The sequence below is a fragment of the Grammomys surdaster genome, unplaced genomic scaffold (assembly GCF_004785775.1).
Source record: "Grammomys surdaster isolate TR1022 unplaced genomic scaffold, NIH_TR_1.0 342, whole genome shotgun sequence".
Classification (NCBI taxonomy): domain Eukaryota; kingdom Metazoa; phylum Chordata; class Mammalia; order Rodentia; family Muridae; genus Grammomys; species Grammomys surdaster.
In genome coordinates, this window is record NW_021604761.1 from 1,420,680 (window position 1) to 1,441,206 (window position 20,527).

The 20,527-nt window shown below is 43.7% G+C and overlaps 1 protein-coding gene and 1 pseudogene across 6 annotated transcripts in view; one reads left to right on the forward strand and one right to left on the reverse strand.

Annotated features, from left to right (window-relative positions):
* Rbfox2 (RNA binding fox-1 homolog 2) overlaps positions 1-20,527 on the reverse strand; it is a 249,215-nt gene that overhangs the window by 217,798 nt on the left and 10,890 nt on the right. The gene's annotated exons all lie outside the window — the stretch shown is intronic.
* LOC114630574 lies at positions 18,017-18,390 on the forward strand (annotated as a pseudogene).

Below are 20,527 nucleotides of genomic sequence, written 5' to 3' on the forward strand. Positions count from 1 at the left end.
CTCATCCCCACACTCCTCATCCCCACACTCCTCATCCCCACACTCCTATTAACCTTATACTAAAGCTCTTTTTCTGACCCAAGCAGACAACAATCTGTTCTCAAGACTGCATCTCCTAGGCCACTTAACTTTTAGCTCTTGCCTCAATGTAAGCTTCACAAGTTTGGGGCTGAGTCCAAAACAAACAGCTACTAAGAGAGGGAGCACACATGACCCACCTTGGGATACAACTACAACTGCATCTCGGCCTTACCTGCTTCTATATTCTGCACCTCCCTTGACTCAGCTTCACATGGAAATGAACACACCTCATCTCCCCAGTTACAACATAGAAAGTAGGATATCCTATCCTGCTGTATTTCAGACTGTGACTCTCTCATTTTTACAGAAATGTGACACACAAACTCACAGGCACTTTAAACACATTTCCTATGCAAAGTCCCAGCAGCATTTCTGCACTCCTGAGCCTCAGCTGAGGCCCTGAGAAGATATCACACATGTGCATAAGTGATGGTGGAGCTAAATTCACCTTTGCCCTTCCAACTAAAGATCTGTTTTTATTATAGGATAGAATTGAAAGCTAAAAATAAACAATTATTCCAAGTTATCTTGCTGATTTGACAGGTGAGGGTGGAGTGTGCTTCAGCAACTGTACTGACCATAATCAGCAACCAGTGAGGTCCAGGGAGACTTTAAAACACATCACAAACATCTGCTACTGGGTCCATTCAAGAAGTGGTACCCCATTCTCCTCCCACCAGGAGGAGCTAGACTTACTTCTAACAGCCCAGTGCATAAACGAAGCAAATACACTGTTACAGACAAGCCTTCAGGTAACTGAGGTCCAGCCAACTAAAGGCCTGAACCTCAAGAGAGACTCGTGCTACTACCAAATTTGTGCATGGAAGAAACTTGTTTGAGGCCAGTCAGTATGGGTGCCATTTGCTATGCACCAACAGACAGCTGATATCACAGTGACACAGGAATCCCAAACCATTAAGAAAGGGTGCTTTCTCTTGGGGCTACTGCCTGTACTATAGTGCCTTCTATCAAAGAAAGGGCTTTCAAATACCATGGAAGCCAGAAATAAAACATCTATTCAAGTTGACTTTTTCTAGTAACCACATTTAAAAGGCAAAAAGAGGTGAGCTTGATTTAATAATATTTTATTAATACCCTAATATATCTAAAGTATTGGAATTTCAAATGTTAATATAAAAACATGGTATTTTTAAAGCATAATGAAATATTTCACATAATTTTTGTAGTAGTTTTTCAAAGCCTATGTTTAATAAATTTGCAGTGAAAACCAGCCAATTCAAGTCCTTTACAGTGAGATGTGGCTGGTGACTCCAGCATGGTGTCTTCTCTGCAGCTTGTTTCCCCTGCAGAAAGTGGCATAATAAGTGAAATACCAAACACCCAAAAAACTCCTCTTCTCTTGGCTCGGCTACCTCATTACACAGGTTTCTAAGCTGGAGAAGACAGCGCTTACCTATCTACTGCCAGGAAAAGGAAGAACTCCTTGGGAAAACAAAAAACAAACAAAACTTCCTACCAGTACCAAAACCAAGGGTATATAGAAAACACTGCCTGAGTTTTATTAACTTCCCTCAGCCATCACCCAGTGAAGGAAATGAAGGGGTAAAAAGCAGAGGAAGCCAGGCATGGTGGTGCACACATTTAATTACAGCATGTGGGAGGCAGAGGCATCCAGTGAATCTAACTTAGTCTGGTCTACATCTAGTTTACATAGTGTTCCAAGACAGCCAGGACTATGCAGAGAGACTCCCTCTCAAATAAAAAGTGGGGCCTGGAATTAAGAGCACTTACTACTCTTCCAGACCACCTGAGCTCAATTCCCAGCACTCACACAACAGTTCACAACTATTTATAACTCCTATCCCAGGGGGTATATTGCACCCTCTCTGGCCCTCCCAAGTACTGCCTACACATGGTTCACAAACATACATGGAGGCAAAATACGCACACATATGAAAAAGATTCAAAGGTAAGACAAAGACAGACAGACAAATGCAGGGTGGGAAAAAGCAGAGGAGGCACATCTGGGTTTCTCCAATTGGCTCCTGTACCGCCCCTCCTACCAATGAATGCTACCTTTTAGATCCACAATTAAAAGACAATGAACCTGAAGAGACAATGATCCCCACTAAAAAATCCACTCTAGGGTACCCAACTCACCGTTTGCCTCCTCCTCCACCATTTCTACATTCAGACCATGACAGAAAAAAGCCCAGCTATGTTAGTCACTGCAGCCATCCCAAGGGGCCTGGGCAAAAAAGGCAGAAGCCAGCTGGAAACAGCTGCAGTGAGATCAACTGCAATGAGAGCGGGAGGAGGGGGTGGATTCAGTGTCACACATGATCCCATCTGGTGAGAGCGGGAGGAGGGGGTGGATTCAGTGTCACACATGATCCCATCTGGATTCAGGAAAGCTGCTTCTGATTTTTCTTCTCCCAAACAATTTTTCTTCTTCCTTTTTATGATTCTTTTCCTAATGAAGCATGATAGATTCACAACCAAAGATTCCATGAAAGTACTAGCCAATAGGTGAGAGACAGCACTGCCACCGTGGGTCTCCCACAATACATACCAGTCTAGAACCCACCAAGTAAGAAAAGAATGTTTTGCCGGCAGTGGTGGCGCACACCTTTAATCCCAGCACTTGGGAGGCAGAGGCAGGCGGATTTATGAGTTCCAGGCCAGCCTGGTCTACAGAATGAGTTCCAGGACAGCCAGGGCTACACAGAGAAACCCTGTCTCGAAAGAAAAAAAAAAAAGAATATTTTAATAATATCTGCTAAAGCCAAACACCTCTGACTTAAATAAAACTTTGAAAAAAATGTCCAAGTGGAGAAATGGTTTGGTGGATAAAGAACTTGCTACACAAGTGTAAGGACCTAAATTAGAGTTCCCAGAACCCACACAGAGCAGGGTGTGGTGGTAGCACAAGAATGTAATCCCAGCACTTCTAATGGCAAGACAGGAGGCTAGAGACAAGACAATCCCCCAGAAGCATGTGGACCAGCTAGCCTGGCTTTAGTAATGGCAAAAAAATCACCAAGGAGGCTTTATCTCAAAAAGGTGGATGGTGAGGACTGATCCGCAAGACACTAACCACATGCACGCTGTGGCACACACTTAACCTACAGCCACACGTGCACGCACATACATTTAACACCAAAAAAGGGCAGGGGCAGGAAAAGAGCCCAAAGAGAAGACACCCACCAAAGACTACAAGGCTACTGAAACCCAGAGACTTAGCTCTGGAGCAGAGAGGTTCTTCACTTGGACCTCAAATGACAAAGATCTCACTCTGCTGATTACAAAAGAAGACTCAGAAGTAGTTTTTTGTGTTTTGTTTTGTTTTGTTTTGTTTTGTTTTGTTTTGACAAATCCAAGCTAACCAGCCTCGGTACTATTGGTCAACTTTCCACTGTGGCCAAAAACTAGTCACACATCAATTCCAAAAGTCAATTCTAGAAGAAAAAGTGGCTGAGCACAGGCCCCACTACAATAACAAAATGAACAGCAGGGCTCCAAAGAGGAGAACCTCTCAGTGACTGACAGGAAAGAGAACAGACTTTTCCTGGCATCATGCAAACTCAGAGTGACTTGGTGGGCACCAGCACATGAGACCTGAGAACTAATGGGCAGCCACTTTCCACTGGCTCTCTCTAAACCCAGATGGTCATCCTGCAAAACCTCTGGCTTACACCTCACATTAATCTGACCCACAACTCCTTGGGTGGTCAGCCCAACATTCTTCAGCCACTATAGTCAGTCACATGATAGATACAGGCCAAATCCCAGAGACAGCAGCCAAACCATTAAGAGAATGGAAGGAAGGCTGCCTTCAAACGAGGCACAGAGACATTATTAAAACCCAACGACGAAGCCAGACATGGTGGCACACACTTTAACCCAGGAAGGAGAAGCAAGAGGATATCTGTAAGTTCAAGACCAGTTTTATCTACATAGGCAGTTCCAAGCCAGCCAAGGCTATCTCAAAAAACAACCAAACAAAAAAATAAAAAGACAGGGAAAAGCCCCTTCTCCCCCACCACCTCCCATCGGTAACACTATCCCTAAGCAAGATACAAGATTCCAAATACTCTACTTGTTCCTTCTTCCCCGTTTTCCTATTTTCTCTACAGACTTTTATTTCTTCCACAAATGTTATCTGAGTATGGTATTGCTTTATGAAGCATTTTGCGGTAACAGAGTCAAGGAGACCCTGCAAGCAGTGGATGCCAAGTAGAGAAGAAAGAAACCAGACAAAGGGGCTGTTTCTAGGGCAAGACGAAGTTAGGTAGGACACAATTATTAACAGCTTCATGAAAGACTCAAGGCTATCCTGACATGCCAATGCTGCATGCCTATAACCCAACACCTGAGAAGTAGAGGGTCAGCAGTACAAAGTCAGCTTCAACTATCTAGTGAGTTTGAGGCCAACCTGGTCTTCATAAGAAGACCCTGTCTCAAAACAAAACAAAAAGTCACAAAAATTCTTTCAACTGCATTAAGTAACATTCTACGTCTTTCCTCCTTCTTTTGTTTCTCCATTTCCCAGTGTCAGCAAAGCTAAACTCATTATTAAATTCCAGTTCAATTTTATGTCACATATCTTTCTCATCAACAAAAGAGCAATTTAGACCCTACATCATACATCCCCAACTTCAACTGATAGTTAAATAAAAGATGAGTTCTGTACTGTCACCAACTAAATCTTGAGCCCTCAGGGAACCTTAACCCTTTCCCATATGACCTTGCATACAGCAGAGCCTCAGTGAACGACTCTGACTGGGTTATATTTCACACTTGAGTACAGAGCCGAGATGGAGAGACTGAATATAAACTACACGAAATGATGAGCGGATGGAAGTGCACCACACTCCAGTGGTGGAAGAGAAAGCTTCTGAACAATCATGGAAGCTGTGGTGGGAAAGGGAGGTCTCTCCACCTTACATGACAATCAAAGGACCAGTAACAGAGCCAAGGAGCCACAGCCCGAGAATTTCCATCCTGCCTCCTTCCTTATGTGTTTCTGATGACAACAGAAAATCCCTCCAATTAGGCTGGAAGAATCAATGCTGTAGTAACAACAACAACAAAAAAAATCATTTTAATATATCTAGTCATGTTTTCAAGGGCAACTTGTGGAAGTCGACAAATGAGAGCCACTGAGGCCAGCTCTAGAGGGGCCTGCAGGGTTGGAAAGGTAAGGAGAGTCTGTGAGAAGAAATTACTATTAACTGAGAGGTCAGAGTACACAACTCAAGTGTGCATATCATTCCAATAACTTTTTTTAGTTTTCAGCCAAAATAACAACAAGGTAGTCATAATTAGAATCTAAGGGCAAAGTACAAACTAACCTTCTTTAAAGCAGTTGATTTTTTCCCTTACTTTATTGGGTGTGTATTCAAGAGGCTAGTGCCCACAGAGATCAGAAAGGCACCAGATCTCCCAGAACTGGAGTTAGAGATGACTGTGAGCCACCACATGGGTGAACTGAACTCGGGTCTTCTGCAAGACCAGCCAGTGCTCTAAGTCACTAAGGCATTCTACAGGCCCCAAGCTGACCTTTTAAAAAGAACTGATACAAAAAAATATCAATACTTGAGGCCTGTCCAACCCAAGGCCTACATGCAAAGATAGCTGAAGATGCAGCCAGACTCGTAAACTCACTAACACATGAAATTTTATCCTTTTTTGGTAAGTCAACTGCACAGTTCTCAAGTGTGAACTCTGTAAATAGCAATATTATGTCACAATGATCAAAAGGTTAAGACATCCGAGGGAGGAATCTGCCTTCTGTACTGTGAAGCCTACAGTTCCTCCGTGCTCAGCAGAACAGGGAGCAGGTATCCGTGCTCACAGCCTTGCAGAGGTCAGGCGCTCACATGACAAAGGTTACTTTTCATGAAGGTACATGTAAAACACCAAACATACATAAATACATGATTAATTGTACAGTATCTAAAAGGAAGACATGTAAAAGTATAGCTTCAAGGAAAATAGGAAAATGCCTGCCTATATTTAAACAGATCTGTAGAGCTGGAAACAATAAATCAACCCCAAGACATGCACAGGACTTCAAAGACCTGGCTTTAAATAAATGTTATGTATAACAAGAAGAAGACTTTGAAGCTCTGACTTCAGCATTCATAGGGCTTATCTGTTATCTTTGTCTTATACTTAACCTTAATGATCAGAAAAAAAGAAAAGGAAAGGACAGGAGGAGAGAAGGCAAGAGGCAGGAGCTGGGACAATAGCTGAATAAAGGTGAACAAAATGTCTTCATTACCTACAAAGCTCCCTGGCTCATGGCTATAATCCCAGAACTTGGGAGACTACAGCAAGACGATCACTAAGAGTTCCAGGCCAGCCTGGGCCACTTAGTGAAACTGTCTCCAAGGACGGTACACATCTACACGACTCCTGTTCTCCAGAACAAGAGCCACTGACATCCATCACCTCAGTGCTCAAAAGAAAAAGTTTCTGGACTCTTTTAGTCCTAAAGCTCCCACAATACTTGGGGTCCCTGGATCAGGCCTATAATCTCAGAACTCCTACAGCAGAAGGATTACCAGGAGTTCTAGGTTAGCCTGGGCTATTTAGTGAAACCATGTCAAAAAGGAAGGAAAACAGAGAAATACTCCTGCATCTGCATCTTCTGTATCTTCAGCTGTACCCACCAGGACCCCTACACACCCCAGCACACACCTCCTCCCAGCAAGGCCTCAAACCTCTACAGGGATCGATCTGGTATTTTTTCACTCCTCACTGACAGTTCTTCTACTAGTTTATCTCGTTCACTATACAAGAAATGTTTACTAAATGACAACTGCATTCTATTATAATTAGAGAAGAACAAAGAAAAGGCTTGCTCCTGGCCCTACCTTCAGAAATTACAGCCTAGAGAGGGCTGTCAACATTGAACTTCCTAGTGTGGTAGATGAGAATGGGAAAGAAGTCAGGCGGGGGTGACAACACACACCTTTAGTCCCGGCACTCAGGAGGTAGAAGCAGGCAGATGCCACCAGCCTAGTCTACAGAGAGAGTTCCAAGATGACCAGGGATAGACAGAAAAACCCTGTCTCAAAAAACAAACAAACAAACAAACAAAGAATGGAAAAGAGAATTAGACGGGAACTGTCACACATCCAGCTAAACAAAGCCAACTGCTAACACTGGACACCTCTAACTGAAGGAGGTGGTCACTGGCACAGGCTTGCATCTTAAGAGTTTGTGTGTGTGTGTGTGTGTGTGTGTGTGTGTGTGTGTGTGTGTGTGTAATATTTCTAAGATTCAAGTTTACATGTTAATTTTAAATTACAAACAAACGTTAAAGGCCAGGTGTGGGGGTGCATGCCTGTAACCCCAGCACTCAGGAGACTGAGCCAGAAGGATCACACGTCCAATACCAGCTTGGACTACAAAATAGGATTCTTTTTTTTTTAATGTTTAAATTAAATTTTTAAAAATGAAATAAAGTAAAAAAAGAAACTTTAAGAAAGTGATAATGTCTAGCTAATTTACTGTCCTTACGTGTGAAGAGCACAGTGTCCAGCTGTAACTGGAGCTCCACAACTGTCACCAGATGATATGGCAAGGTTTACAAAGCAGGCTGAAAAAAGAGAAAGTCGTATTTTATAAATTACTATCTCAACTCAACAACTGTTCTGTAAGTTAGCACAGCTTCAACTTCCAAACTGCAGGTCAATCCTTCACTATGGGACTGGGACTGGACTAGTTGCGGTGTCATGCAGCATCTCTGCCCTGTATCCACTAGATGCAAGCATCTCTACAACTAGAAGTCCAATGATCACCTCCAGCCAAGAACAAAGTGATTCTCAGCCCCTCCATCATCTTCACCTCCTCAGCCTCCAACTTATGAGGCATTCCACTTACAACTTTCCCAGTGATTTCAATGTTGTCTTGTTTGTTCAACACTCAAACTGATAGACATTTCCACACTCTAGACTGCAAGTTCTTATTTCCAGTGGTCACCTTCACAGTCACTCTCGGGTCCCCAGGAATCGTTACTATCCAAACCTGCGACGTCTTGGTTGGTCTGAGGCTCAGATCACAAGCTCCTTCCTGTCCTCTTCTCTAGCCCGTTTAGTCTATCCAAACCTACCCGCTTTATCAGCTAATCAATGCTTGGTCCTGGGCTACACCCATGGACTTTTAAGTCTGTCTGACAAACTAAGAAACCTGGGGCTGGCAAGATGGCCCAGCAGATAAGGGAGCTGGCCATGTAAACCTAGCAACCTCAGCTTGATCCCTAGAATCACATAATGGTGGAAGGAAAGAACCCAATTCCACAAAGTTCTTGTAACCAATATAGGGTACACCATGGCACATATATCTACACACATGTATCATTCACACATATACAAATTGTTTATATACATTGTGAAAATTTTGGGGAAGAGATTTGTTAAGATATCCAGACTGCCTGACTGAACCAGAGAGCCCTTCATGTCCCTCACTACACAAGCGGAGCAGCTACTCGTTTGTCTTATTCTGTGTGGGGTTTTTCCTTGTTGCCATTGCTTCTGTTTTAATTTTTAATTAGCATACAAAGAGATATAATTATGACATTTCAAACAAAATATGTTTTAGAAGATCCTCTCCCCTCACATCTGCAACTCCCCTGTTGCTGTATCCCCTTATAACTTCCCTGCCCGGTCTCTCCTTCGTGTCATACAAATACTCAACACAGAGCCAAGAGATGCGGACTGCTAAGAGCACTCATTATTTAGCACCCACGCAGGCTCGCAGCTACCTACAAGTCCAGTCCCAGGGGAACCTCGCCCTCTTCTGGCCTCCACAGACACCAGGCACACACACAGTACAAAGACATACATGCAGGCAAAACACCATAAACATAACTACAATTTTAAAATATACGGGAAGGTTCACAAATTTGCATGTTACCCATGAGGAGGCCATGCTGGCCTTCTCTGCATGGTTATATGCTGCCCACACAAACACTGTGCTTACTTTTCTGAGATGGGGTCTCGCTATACGAGATCATATATCATAATGATCCACCTGCTTTCTACCTTCCCCAGTATGGGGTTCTATGTGTTTGTCCACCACTGCTCAGGATGGAGAGCAGCTACTTCTAGGGTCTCTTTGCTACCCAGCAAAAGCACTCAGCATCTACTTTTCTCCCTTCCCCCAACCTTACATTCACAAGGCACTAAAATAAATAAATAAATAAATAAATAAATAAATAAATAAATAAAATCAATCTAGGCCAGCTTGGGTTACCTGAGTGCCCATTTCAAAAACCAAACAACCAAAACGAGTCGCTCGACCCCTACTGAATCCAAGACAGACACTTTTTTACTACTCTTTGTCTCCTGAGGTAATCATGAGGGTAAGCAGCCTGGCAAAAAAAATTAGCAAATTAGAGCCAAATCCTTCTTAAAATGTGTTCTAAACTTTTTCTTGACCTAAAAGCTTAGACAAGTGTCTTAAAGCAGTTCTAGTGAGCCATTTTTGGTAACATGTAAGCAAAATTATTTTTAGCTGGAAAAGTTGATTTCAATCCCTCTCTCATAACTCAGAGGCTTTGACCAGGTTCAGCTCAAGCTTTGTTTTCCAGAATAGTCTGTCTCTGAGTGAATTCAAAGCATGGAACATTCAGCTCCAAAAGAACAGCTTCCCCTAAAAGGGACAGACACACAGTCACAGCGATGTATTGTCCAGGGTTCACGGATACCCCATTCGCCTAGCCACACCTCCTCGGTGCTACACTGATGAAGCACTCAGCTCTCAGGAGAATCTCAAGGTTTCTCGGGATAAACCCAGCTGTAGCATCCAAGGCTATGAAGTGCAAAACCTATACCCGTACCGGAGCAGGAGCTTTGCATGAATTAAATAAAACATGGCAAAGTTCAAGCTGTTTCTACAAAGCAAACTGTGATTCCAAACTGAGGGAAAGTTTCTTCTATGACAACGACAGCTTGAGAAAAATGTGAGTCTACTAGAGGCTACACAAGAACACCCACCACTGGCATCAGATGCAGTGCAGGGGGCAAATCCAGGGCCTTGGAAGTGCTAGGCAAGTGCCTCACTACTGAACTCCACAGCCAGCCCTAGCTTTGTATTAACAACCTACAAAGAGTATCACTGCACCAGCTCCACCACAGAACATACTCCTTGAGGGACAGGATAAGACAACCACACGCAGTTAGCTTTGTGAATACCGGCACAATGTAGTCAGGGGAAGACTGTCTTGAGGATGCCTAGGACATTGTGAAAACCCCGACCCTCGGCCCCAACGACAGCCTTGCAAGCCCTGTCCATAAACATGCATTGCTTCTGCCTGGAATGGACGCGTCTTCCTCTCCCTGTCAATGCTCAGTAACAGCTCCAGCAGGGCTCTCTTGAGAACTCTCCACCCCACTCCTGTAGGCACTATGCTCTCTCTCTCCTATGGGGTCACAGAAGCTCCTCTATCTACCACCACCTCAGCTTTGGGAACAAAAGGCTGATCCCAAGTCCATCTGCTTATAAATGCCAACAAGAAAACCAATCAATGAAAATGCAGAGGCTTGCAGAGGCTTACACACGGGCTCTGACTTACCTGGTTTCGGCTCCGCCCACTTCCTCATCTGCAGTTGGCCTTTTATAACTGTACTGTTAAATGACTCACTTGCATGCACATTCAATTTTCTAACATTATTTTCTATTTTATTCCTCTCTGCCTTTGTCCATCCCTCTACATAAGTACTTCAACAATAAATGACATTAACAATAGATGCAGAAATATGTATAAAAGCATACAGACCATAAATATGCAAAATAAGCAGTGGAAATACTCCATAGTCTCACAATTGTTCCTGCAACTACGTCTTTGTTCTACCATCATGAACTTTAACCCTCTAAAACCATAAGCCCCGTTAAACCATGTCTTTTATAACTTGCTTTGGTTGTGTTGTCACAGCAGCAGCAAAGTAACTTATGATACCAGCTATCCGAGATAGTCAAATGTCCTCCTACCTTAACCGTGAACCTCTCAAATGGTGGCCTTTCCACCTGTGGTGCTGCGTGAGTGTGGAGGCCACAGTCATGAAGGAGTGCTGCCAGCAACGGCAGGTGTTTAAATATGAGAACCAAAAGATGAACTCAGAATCCAACATGTAATAAACACAAAGGATCTATGGTGTTCATCCCCATCACTGCAGCCTTGGCTCTGAGTACACACGAACATGTGCATGCCTGTCAACAGACTCTGCCTGAAACAACACCTCAGATCACACAGAAGCAGTTTTATGTTATGAATGATAGTGTTTTTACTGCTCTGATAGAAATGAAATGGTCTAATCATGAAGACTTAAAAGTTCCCTATCACCATTCCTCAGCATATAGCAATACAATCTCTGGATTGTATTGTTGAAACATTTGATTTTTTAAATTGCTATTTGAGCTGCTGACATTCCATTTTTAAAAATCATTCAATGTGCTGGGCACAGTGGTACACACCTTTAATTCCAGCATTCAGGAGGCAGAGGCAGAAGGATCTCTGAGTTCTAGGCCAGCCAGGACTACATAGTAAGACCCTGTCTCCAACAACAACAACAAATTCAATGAATTTTGGTTTAGGATTAAGACTGAATTTTCAACAATTTCGAAATGGCCCTAAATATCCTTCATCCACTTCAGTACTGTGTATCTATGTGAAGCAGTGTCCTCAACACTAATAATTACAAAATAAAAATATATACGACCTCTGGAAAACAGTGGCAATGATCTATCCTGGGAGGTTCTAGAGCCAGCCAATGTTTGATTTTATATAAAAATAAGTGCCTCTACCTCATGCAGATAGATGTTTTCATCTTTAATAGGCTGTAAAATGTATACCAAAAAAACCTTTTAAAATGAACAACAGCCGGGCGGTGGTGGCGCACGCCTTTAATCCCAGCACTCGGGAGGCAGAGGCAGGCGGATTTCTGAGTTCGAGGCCAGCCTGGTCTACAGAGTGAGTTCCAGGACAGCCCGGGCTATACAGAGAAACCCTGTCTCGAAAAACCAAGAAAAAAAAAAAAAGAACAACAATTTTTTTTTGGGGGGGGGGTGGTTTTTTGAGACAGGGTTTCTCTGTATAGTCCTGGCTGTCCTGGAACTCACTCTGTAGACCAGGCTAGCCTCAAACTCTTGAACTCAGAAATCCACCTGCCTCTGCCTCCCAAGTGCTGGGATTAAAGGCGTGCGCCACCACCGCCCGGCTGGTGAACAACAATTTTTGATTATTCATTTTATTCTATATGTATAAGTGGTTTTTACCTACGCAGTCTGTGCACCTGCAGTGTCTGTCTCAGAATACAGAGACAGATCCCCTGAAACTGGAGTCAGAGATGGCTATGACTACCTGTGGGTACTGAGAATGGAACCTGAGTTCTCTGCATGAGCCAACTAGTGCTCTTAACCATTGTAAAAGAAACTTCTTTATGATTTATTACCAGTAACTGTTTTCATGAGCAAATTTTATATACATAAAACCCAGAGTTGTATGAAAAAGTCTGGGGCAACCAGAACTAGAAGATAAGATGTAAGCAGGCTGAAGAGAGCTGGAACTTCCTGATGCCTAGAACTCAAACCACCAGAAGGTGTGAAGAGGGACACAGCTCTAGAGGAGAAAGGGCATTATTATATGAACCAAAAGGCAAGCCTACCAGGCAAGATATGTGTACCCACCCCGTCATGTGCAATAGCAGCTTGACTATGGTGGAGGGTAACCAACCGTCTGCACTCTGCCTAGATGTGAAGTCCATTCCATAAGTGGGAAGGAAAGAAATGCAACAATGTCTGATACAGCAAGCCTAGCTAACAACCTGTATCTGAGAAGGCTGTAGGCTCAGATGAGGAACTTATTGTAGACATTTAACTAAGCTGACATGACAGCAAACTGCCCTCTAAATATTTGTTCTTATACCCACAGGCAATGGCTGGTTCCAGCCTTAATCAGAGAAGCCTCTCCTTATCATTACTGGTGGTGAATGCAGACTCACAGCTACCACAGATGCACATGAACAACACTAAACAAACAATTTCTACCACCCCCTCGAAGGCCCAGGGAACACTATGGAAGAGAAGGTGGGAAGTACCTAAGAGCCAGAAGACAGGGTGAAGGGCTGCAAAATATCGTTCTCTAGAACTGATAGAGCCATTAACAATCATTCACTCACAATAAATGTAATTACTAAAGTCAGGCCCCATCAATAATTAATCAAGGAAAGGGAAGGGGCTTTCCAGCCCTACCCTTTACTTTTTTACCTTTTGACAGATTCTGGGAGAGGACAAAATCACTGTCTTCAGTTGTGTATCCTCTGCTGAGTCCACCAGATCCAATGGGTAGCTCCAAACCCATGGTCACATGTACAGACTCACATGAATGTGAGAAAGATTTGTGGGGAAAGTTGGGGGATAAGAGTAGTCAGTGTGCACTGCATAATATACGAAATTCTCTAAAACAAATTTAGGGCTAGTGAAATGGCTCCGTGGATAAGAATACTTGCTACCAAGCCTGACAACCTGAGTTCAATCCCTGGGACACATGAATGAACTGACTGCTTACACTCTCCGACCTCTACATATATGTCATGTGTATTTACACTAAATAGGTTTTTTTTCTTTTTAATTTTTATTTCATGTGTGTCAGTATTTCATCTGCTTCTATGTCTGTGGACTATATGTGTACAGTGCCCGTAGAGGCCAGAAGAGGGTGTCAGATCCTCTAGGACTGAAGATAGAGACACCAGGAAGTTGTGAGCCACCATGTAGATGGCAGGGACTGAGGCCCAGTCCTCTAGAAGAACAGCTAGTGTTCTTAACTGCTGACCCAGCTCTACAACATACATGTTTTGAATTTTCTTATCTAAACTCTAAAGTTATAGGGCAAAAAGAGGTTATATATAGAAAAAGAACATAAGTCTGTCCTTCAAAAGCTTCCATGAGACTCCACAAAACTGTGGTCCCTGCTCTGAAAGAATCACAGGACCCAAAGTGCACTCACTCATCAACCCTTCACATGGCCTTGAAAACACTGACCCCACCCCACCCCACCCCACCCCACCCCACCCCACTCCCTACTCAGTCACATCCACACTACACTCTTTATTTCTGGATAGTTTGTCGGCAACACAGAAACTCAGCTCTGCACACCTGTCAGCTGTACCCTGGCTTCATGTGTCACAGCCTCCTGGTAACAACACAGACCTGTATCCTGGCTTCATGTGTCACAGCCTCCTGGTAACAACACACAGTCCTTGCTGCAGCACTACAATTGCCTATTAACTCATTTAACCCAATCACCTGTGAGTCAGGAACTAACATCTTCAGTTTACAAATAAAAAACTAAAACCAGAAGTAACCTGCCCATAAGACAAGCAATTAGAGACAGCATTTGATCCTAGGCAATCTCAAACCAGCATGAGTCCTCCAGTCTTAGGACTTTAATACAAGGTAATATTATTCAGATGCAGACATCCATTGTGTCAGCAAAGCATTACCTCTATCAGGAGTCTATGCACACATTCCTGCCCCACTAAAAATTCAAGCTACTGTGCCCAGCACTTCGTGATTCAAATAAGTTCTACACTGGGTTTAGGTTAAGAGGTAAACAATTTTAAAATAATAGTCCTGTCCTTTAGGTCTGCGCATTCCTTCTTGGTAGACTACTCATGGATGCCATCATCTCCTAAGCCACATTCTCTGGAAGGTAAGACAGAGATAGCAATGTGCGCTGCTTCCCTAAAGATACTGACTAGATCATCCTAAGGGGAATGGGGGGGGGGGAGACATTCTACAGGTCCTGCAGAGGCCCGCATCACCTTTCCCAGTGGAGTCAACACTGGCAGCTTATCCCCCACCCCCAGTAGCCACCAACCTAGATCGATGGCTCTTATCAAGATCCAGAGTAACCAGAGCCTCCAGCCAACCCATCTCTAGACTGCTACAGCAAGCGCTTTCCGCTATCAGGTTGCACAAACGCCTGGAAACCTTACACTGGGTGTGAAGGAAAAAGCAATGGGCGAAACGACAGAGCATCTGGTGCCCCATCTGCTTTCATTCACTGCTCAGGCAAGAGGCTTAGGACACTAAGACAGAACCAACCTGATGCACCCACTGAGCCTTAGGGGTCACAATGACTGTGTGACAAGCCTGAGCTAAAAAGAGCTGGACATCATCCATCTAGACAGGAAGGCAAAGACCTTAGATATAGGTTGGTGGCTACTAGTGGTAAGGATAAGACTTCCACTGGCCTCATTTTCATTTCCCAGGTGTTTGTGATGCTGACCCTCTCTCTATCCATTCTTCCTCATGAGAACAAAGTCTACTACAGAACCCAACTCTAAAAACAGTTCAAGTAAGGTGCAGTATCGTATGCTTTTAATCCCAGCACTCAGGAGGCAGAAGTGGGTGAATCTATGAGTTAAGGCTAGCCCTGTCTACATAGTGAGTTCCAGGACCACACAGAGAAACCTTGTCTCTAAACAAAGTATAAAACCAGTTCTTTCACATCTTTAAATGCATTAGTCTGTAAAGGTAACTGGGCTAGAATCAAGCCTAAATTTGATATGAATCCTCTAACATCCAGGAAATAAAAATACTTCCTGTGTATTGAATCATATTTTTTTTTACTTCCCATCAGGCCTCAGTTACAGGGAGCCCATGTTCTAGGAAAGAACATCAACCTAGGGCTTTGCACAAACTCAGGGGTTACATGTAGCTAATGACAATTATGACTGCTGAGATAACAAATACCTACTACCAATTAAGCCCTCCTTTTCTCACAAGTCAACAATGGATTTTGTTCACCTCATGGCAGTGACATTCAATCATAATAAACCTGGGCACATGGGAGATGTCTGATCTACAAGAAATGTCATATGAAATAAAAATCACTGCAGTCAAATACCATGTGCAGTGACTCAAGCAGATCCTGAGGACCATGAGTAACTAGCTCAATGACAAACAGGCTCTCTGACCCACAGCTTGCCCCACTAGTACAGACAAACAACCTGAGGCAAAAGTCTGGGAAGGGAGAAAGCTGATGGTACTTGTCATTTACTCCAACAACTCTGTGGCTATCACCAGTCAAGGATTTGTATCATGTCAAAGAAAAAAGATGCAGTGTAGGTTTCTGGCCTTATGTTTCTGGTTCCATGAAGAACATGGCAGTGTACCAAATGAGGACCAGGACTAACCCCTCATCCACACCGGACAGAGGATCAAAACAAAATAACCTTAATTCTAGAAAGCTAATGAACAGAAAGGGGAGGGGGACCAAACTGACAGGAGAGGACCCCCAAATAGAGAAGAGCAGCAGACAGAAGTGTTAAAGAGGTAGGAACTGTCTCTGTGGTGCAGAGCTCACAAGTACCATCATATAGTTAGCCCAGGAGAGAATGGAAAGGGCAGGAGGCAGACTTTCTATTCCTTAATCTCTGTGTATTCTGAATATTAACCATGTGAATATACTATAGGTTTTAAAGTAATTATAAAACCGGTATGTCTCATTACCCAGTGGTCAGAGGCAGACAGATCCCTGAGCGCCAGGTCAGCCTGGTCTATAGTGAATTCCAGGCCATCCAGGGCTACATAATGAGACTTTGCCCTAAAGTTAATTAAGTACATCAACCTTTCCCCTTAACTTAAGCCAAGGGCTGGAAAAGAAAGCTACCTTCTAGATGTCTTTAGCCTTGATGATTTTACTTTGCCTTCCATGATCAAACTACTGATTGATATGTTGTTAATTAATCATTCAAACAATAAAACTAGAAATGAGGTAATTCTGAGACAAAACAACAACAAATCCAAAAAAAAAAACAAAAAACAAAAAAAAACCAGCCCATTATACATACCACAACCAATGACCTCATGTAGCTTCCCATAAATCTAAACCACAGGAAACGAAGATAAACACACAAAGCCCTGATATGATATGTTTGGCACTTGGACATACACTGGCTATATCCAAATAACTTAAGACACTGGAGTTCAGTGCTGGCTTCAAATACTAAAAAAAGCAACACCACTGGAAATGTTTGAGAGCCAGGCTTGGTGGACACACCCTTAATCCCAGCATTTGGGAATCTGAAGCAAGAGGGAGGAATGCTTTGGCTCTAAGTGTTGTGTGGCATTCAAGGACAATGAAGTACCTATGTGCTCCGTTTTCATCTGTCACACCAGTCATTCCTAAGCAAGTCATTCCTTAGGAAGTCATTCCTAAGCAAGTCATTAAAAGGCCTTGATAACGAGTTCTGGATTGGAGGAAGAGTCCCACCTTTTAGAACTGTCGTAGGGGCTGGCTGCGGCCTGTGGGGCTGAGGCCTGTGGGGAAGCCTTTTACAAACACTCCAGGAGCTTCAAGAGCATTACAGGCTTCTTTAGGAGGCATGCTTCAGAATCAGAGACGATCACTGGAAGATGTTTAGAGATATACACAGTTTTACCTGTTTTCAATAAACATTTACTAAGCCATGACTGATCCCTGGCACTGGGAACTGCAAGCACATGGCATAGGGGAAGGCTCAGTCACCAGCTAAGGGCTGTGTGAGGCTCAGTCTAGTTTTGTAACCAGAGACTGAGTGAGAAAAGCATCTGTGACCATCACATTCCTCAAACCACTAGTAAACACTTTCACTGTCATATAGAAGCATTTACACTCTGATAGAGTAAAAGAAGATGTAGAACAAGTGGTAACTACAGTGTGCTCACATCCATTTTGAGGTATGTGATGCTCACAGGTGCTTTTCTCAGTCCCTTGTTACAAAACTGGACCTGGCCTCACACAGTCTTTAGCAGATGGGACTGACTCACCATGAGAGGGAGGCATTTCATTAAATATGAAGAATTAACTTAGAAGTAGAAAACCTGGGCACAAATTTGGATTCAGTTAAGCTAGTTTTGAAATGCTATGTAAGACTTCATAGTCCCGAACCAGGCGGCCTCAGCCGTGAACGACGCAGCAATGGCCAAGATTAAGGCTCGGGACCTGCGCGGCAAGAAGAAGGAGGAGCTGTTGAAACAACTGGATGATCTGAAGGTGGAACTGTCCCAGCTTCGCGTCGCCAAAGTGACAGGCGGCGCCACGCGTCCAAGCTCTCCAAGATACGAGTCGTACGCAAATCTATCGCCCGTGTCCTCACTGTCATTAACCAGACTCAAAAAGAAAACCTCAGGAAATTCTACAAGGGCACGAAGTACAAGCCCCTGGACCTGCGACCCAAGAAGACTAGAGCCATGCGACGCTGGCTCACCAAGCATGAAGAGAAGCTGAAGACCAAGAAGCAGCAGCGGAAGGAGCGGCTGTACCCACTGCGCAAGGATGCAGTCAAGCCCTGAGACGACAATGACAATAAAGTACAAGACTGACTTAAAAAAAAAAAAAAAGACTTCATAGTCACTTGGGAGGCAGAGGCAGGTAGATCTCTAAGTTCCAGGCCAGCCAGGTCTACAGAAGTTGTTCCAGGACAGACAGGGCTGCACAAAGAAACCCTGACTCAAAAAACCAAAAAAGACAAAAGACTTCACAGTCACAGCATCTGCTTAGAAATGCAGTGTAACTGTTTAACTTCTTGTTTCAACTCTAACTCTCACGTGATTTGACTCTTCTTTCTTCAGAATGATATTTATTATGTTTCTCAAAGATCAACAAAATACAGCTTAGGGTACTCCAAATTAAACAATTTGCTTTGCTTAAAACAATGTTAGACCAGATGAATGGTTTAGGTTTATTCAAGCTCTGGAAAGATATTGTTAAAATCAAGTTAAGTTTTTATAAACTGTCTAAAACTAACACTAAAGCAAAAACCCAAGAGAAGTGAACGAGCCCACCACCATACCCAAGAGAAGTGAACGAGCCCACCACCAAACCCAAGAATATCAAAGGGATTCTTAAAATAGGCTTTAGAACTGAACCGAGAGTGACATAAAGTTAACAGGGGCACAAAAGACACAGGGTCTTGTATCATCACAGCATTTCTAACCAGCTGACAAAGATCATTAATGGTCCCTGATAAGCATCTTTCTGAATGACTGCTGCCACATACAGTAACACCTTAAAACGTAAAGCCTGAAGGCTGATGTGCCAAGTAAACCAACTGGTCTCTAACACTGTAAAACGGCCAGCACAAGGCCAAACTGCTATAGCAAACAGACCTACTTAGCATTACAGGGGGCAGCTACAGACCTATGCACAAGCAAAGAGCCAAAAGATGTTTACAATAAGCAGTGGATAACATGGGGCAGGGGTGATCAAAATGTTAATATCTAGGAATATTAACAGGATGTAGCTCAGTTGGTATAGTGCTTGCCTAGCATGCACAAAGCCCTCGGTTCAATACCCAGCACTGCCTAAACAGAACATAGTGGTAGGTGCTTATTATCCCAGAACTCAGGAGTCAGGAAGATCCAAAGTTCAAGCTTACCCTTGGCTACATACCTGGTTCTGGGCCACAAGAGACCTTGAGCCCACCAGCCCAAAAAAAGAACTGCCTAAAGCCAGATGCAAAACCTGAACATGACCAGCCATACCTACTTCACTGCTATTAAATGGGTTTATTAGGAGAGTCAGCCTATGGCTTCAAGTTCCAATACACCATGTAAATACAAAGTAAAACCCATGAGTACAGCAAATACAGGATATATGAAACCTGCCTAACACTCCACTCACTCTGGTAATCAGCTGATTCTCTACTCTCTCCTGGAGAGATGTTCAGTACAAAACCTGATGGTACTTTCAAGAGAAGGATTGCTAATTCCCAAGAAGCTCTGCAAAGGCTCCTCGTGTGAGAGGCAGCCATTGTGGCGATCTCCTAAGGTTCCAAAAGTGTCTTGGTCAAGACCACTCTGCCCACCACTGACAGTGACAGTGTTCCTGTTAATTTCTATGGTGCAAGCAAAGAACACCACAATTTTGCCAGACTGCTTTCAAGTCACCTGGTCCTACCATCCCATCCCATAGAAATCAAGTTGTAACAGGTGAAGGCTGTCAAAGCTACACATCCAGCCTATTTGGGGTAAGGGACAGTCCCTGTCTTCCACCAAGATTATTTCCAACCCTCTAAAGAATGTCTATGGAGAGCTGGGCAGTGGTGGCGCACGCCTTTAATCCCAGCACTTGGGAGGCAGAGGTAGGCGGATTTCTGAGTTCAAAGCCAGCCTGGTCTACAGAGTGAGTTCCAGGACAGCCAGGGCTACACAGAGAAACCCTGTCTCGAAAAACCAAAAAAGACTGAAAGCATGAGTGTAAAAGTCCCAGGAGGTGGTGACTTCTGCAGCTAGCTCCATGCATCGAGGCAGCTGCTTTTCTATGGGCCTCAGCATCTGATGCAAAGGATCCCCATCACAAAACCCACCAAGCTCCTCAGCATCTGATGCAAAGGAGCCCCATCACAGACCCACCAAGCTCCTCAGCATCTGATGCAAAGGATCCCCATCACAAACCACCAAGCTCCTCAGCATCTGATGCAAAGGAGCC